We start from the raw sequence: 4,239 nt of genomic DNA on the forward strand, positions 1-4,239 counted from the left end.
TGATCCCATGTTGGTGAAGATAGTTTTCAAATTCATTTGAAGTGTATTCTTTTCCATTATCAGTGCAAATAGAGCCAATATGAGATTGTGCATCATTTTCAATCCATGTATGAAACTTCTTGAATGTTTGAAAAGCATCATATTTGTTCTTCAATAAATAAACCCAACACATTTTGGTGTACTCATCAATAAATGTCATCATATATTTATTTCCATTTTCAGAAGGAATAGGCATTGGACCACATAAATTTGAATGAATGAGTTCAAGTTTTCTATGTGCTGTGGAATGTGAATCATGAAAAGACTGTTTGCTATGCTTTCCTAGAATGCAAGCATCACATTGCTTAAGTTTCCTAGGAATTGTACACAAATGAGTAACACCATTTTTCTTCAACAAGGGAGTTTGGCATAGTTCAAGTGTCCAAATCTAGCATGCCATAATAAACTTGATGGAAATGCACCTTCTTCATAATGAGAATTGTATGAGAACTTTTGTGCACAAGCAGAGGTACCCTGCAGCTTGAGAAGCCTTTCTTCTTCTATCCTTGTCATGACAAGTGAGTGGTCTAATTCTTTTCTCACCTCAAGCTTTCCATCAAACATATGAATGGAGTGTCCTTACTGGCAGATGTGGACAGAGGACAACAAGTTTCTCCTCAGTTGTGGGAGATATAAAACATGATGCAGAAGAAAGTCCAGATAACCAGGCAATTTTAGCCTGATTGTACCAAGCCCTGATGGCTTGAGTTTTGATTTTTCTGCAAAGTATACTGTTCCATCAACATTGTCAGAAAATTATTCAAAAACATCTCTTCCAAAATTCATGTGGCAAGTTTCTCCTAAATCAAGAAACCAATCACTTTTCCAAGAACCAAGTGAAGCATTAAATAAGTCTTCATTTACTCCAATATTATAGTGTGCCACAACATAGTGAGTAGATTCAGGTGCTTTACCTTTCTTTTTGTCATTATTTTTACCTTTGGGTTGGTTTCTTTCATGCTTAATTCTGTCCCAAGGAATCTTTCATGTGGATGCATCATGTGAACCATCTCTTTTGTAGCATATGTAGTGCAAATCTGACTTTCCTCCTTGAGAGTGTCTGACCCCCCTACCTCTGAAATTTCTTCCTCTTCCTCTTCGACGACTGTTACATAGTAATTTGTCACCATCCCTGTTACTCCTCTTGTCGTACCTTGGAGGACCCATCCCGGGAGTTATAAGAAGTGACAAAGTCTAAAAACACTTGCATTATGTTCCCCTGAGTATGTACTCCATGTTCCCTGAAGACATCTTCTGCAGATTATCCCTAAAAATTGCTCTTTTTCCATTGGCGCAAGTCCACAGTATCCTACCCGTGCCAATGATGGAGATCCTCAAAACAGGGCACGACCATTGGCGCTCTGTCTTAGAGAAACAGTCGCGCCAACCAAATTTAGTCGTGCTTTTTGCCTTAACGCACGTCTGACTGTTGTTTCCTTCATTACATGGAGCTTTTCTGAGGATAAAAAAGTCTTTTGTCGAGCTTTATCCATCTTTATGGCTTTCGCTAATCCGCGAAAGGTGTCCCAGTTCATTGTATCCTCCTCCCTTCTTCATCTATATAAGCTTGTCATTATGCATTGGACAAGCTAGAGTGTTAGTGCTAGTGATTTAGTGATTGAGTGATAGTAGTGATGATTATTGGTCATGGAGTGTTAGATGTTGAGTTCTTGAGTTCTTGGAGGAATGCTAGTGAGTGCTAGAGAGGTTATGCTACCGGAGAGGAGATGCATGGCAAGACACATATAGTTATTCGCCCAGCCAGGAGAAGGGTCGACGTCAGAACAATGGTTGTAACTTTTCCTGTTTATTAATTGATGAGCGACTGCTATTATAGTTCCAATCTCATTATCTATCATGGTGATGTATTGATTTATTTCCTTTCTGACTGAAATATAGTTGTGCCTTGGTAGTTTTTATGTTGGTATCTGTCTCTTCCTTCGCATCTGCAGGTGTTCGTTTGTGATCTGTTGGAGCAAGGGAGCGAGGATATCAACTCTGCTTCAATCATAGCGTTGGACTCCAGGTTAGTCTTCTTGATTCACCTTTGATGCATAACTAGGAACTTGCGTAGCAGCGTGGTTTGTTTGTGGCTAGTTCTGTTATAGGCTAGTGGGATCGCCTCTGTCCGCAGAGGGGATTTACCTGACCAACAAATTGGCGACTCCACTGGGGAGATAACTATTTGATTTTTGTCTTGCATGTTAATTTTCTTCTCCTTGCTTGAGTGAATGAGCTTCCTGAGTCAGTTTTGAGTTTATTCTTTACTGTTTGACCCATCTGAGCACTGTCAACTTGACCTGAGGTCGTATCATTTATTTTTCTAGTTGGCAAGCTTAATTGGCGCGGTTATTTCTCTGACAGTCGCGCCAGTTAGCGCATGTTGCTCAAAAGCAACTCGCGCCAATCCTGTGGTAGCGCAAGTTGCGAGCTGACAGTCGCGCCGGCTCTGTAAATTTTGCCTGTGTGTGGGTGGAAAGCTCTTTCAGTCTCTTTTTATATATCTCTTTCAGCCTCTGGAACTGTGTTGAACCTCTGCTTGACTGGTCTTAGCCTGTATCCCTCAGCTGTTTGCTCATTTCTATTGATTTTCGTCTCAGCCCTAGGATATCTAGTGACTTTGCATGTCTAGCCTTCTGTGGGAACTTTCGATCTCTTGATTATCTAGTCAACTTGTTGGTTGTGTTCTGCACCTATCCAGTGCTTTGTTAAAGCTTGATCTTCTATACTCTGAATACTTCACTTCTAGCCTCATTGGAGTTCACTAGTCTTTGTGTTTTTCCTTGCTTGCATGGTTCATTTTAGTGTTTTAGAATGGGTTCTATTTCATTGACTGAACTTGGATTGTGTATATCTCTTAGAATTTGTTTACATGCATCATGCCATCTTAAAGGAAAGAAAAACAAAAAATCTCTTGCATCATAGTAGTTAGCATTTATTGTTATTTGTTGCTATTAAAAAGAAAAGACAAAATTTCGTTTCTTGTTATTAGCTGCATTAGGATCTTTGTTGTTTGTTGAAATGATCGTTTCGTTTGTGAAAAAGATCTCAACCCTCCTGTAGATAGAATTCATCGAATCAAATGATTTAATTTTGGCATATAGTTTGCATGTAAGAAGTTTTTGAGATATCACATACGGTAGGACCAAAAAACTGAAACATAATCAAAGATAAACTTTAAAATGAACTCAATGAACATAACAATGCATTGGAACATAACGCAAACACTCTAGAGGTCTATGTTAGAGACGTGTTCCGGCGTCTTTAAACCTGGTAGTTTATCGTCGAGTGGTTGGGTGATTCCTCCACGGTGAAATGATAGCTGCCAATACAGACTGTGCTCCCACGTACCGTCGAGTATATATTGGGGGACCCCTATAGGAATAAAGCCTTTATCCATAGGAAGCCGTGTCAGCCACCCTACGATTCGCAATGCAGTGAACATAGCATTCACGAAGATCGACCACCTGTACCCTAAAAAGTATTCTGTGGTTTTGCAAAAAGTTTGGCACACCCTCTACCTAGAATTCCAGAGCAGTCACTTTTGATCCTTTTCGGACTCCCTAAACGAAAAGGTGCCTGTGAGCGTCTTATCACTTCGTGCTCATTAAATATTCGAAGGAGACTAGAGTCATCTTTTATCCTTTTCTCGACTCTTAAAAAATGAAAAGGTTAAGTTCAGTGTCTTAAAAATTATTGGCCACGATAACATTACCCGATTAGATTTTGTTTGCGTTAGCTTGAGTAGGGTTATTTTTCGTTCAATGGCAGCCTTTCTGGTGCCCACTGGCCAAGGTGTTCCTCCAGATGGGAACCCTCGCCCATTTCCTTCTGTTGGAAATGTTGGTGTTCAGTATATCGCAACATTGTCTTTGCCTGGGTTGACCATTGCTTTACCCGTATGGTTGTTTTCAAACTCGCTGGTCTCAAGTGTGATGACTCCTGTCCCACCACCACCTCCTCCACCCGAACAACACCATGTTGATTCTAAGGTGGACCCCTTCCCTTCTTCGCCTATTGCTGCGTCCTCATCTTCTACTTCGCCTGGTGAAACCTTGGATTTCACTAACCAGGTGGCTAAGAAGAAGAAGAAGAAGACCAAAAAGAAGAAGTCTCCTAAGGGAAAGGTCGTATCTACCACGAAGCTATCAGAAGTGGAACCACCTTCTGCTCCTCCGCGGAAGCTTCGGTCTCCTTGTC

This window comes from Pinus tabuliformis, chromosome 9 (genome assembly GCF_031772625.1).
Source record: "Pinus tabuliformis cultivar Carrire ecotype Pingquan chromosome 9, CPIR1, whole genome shotgun sequence".
NCBI classification, from domain to species: Eukaryota; Viridiplantae; Streptophyta; class Pinopsida; order Pinales; family Pinaceae; genus Pinus; species Pinus tabuliformis.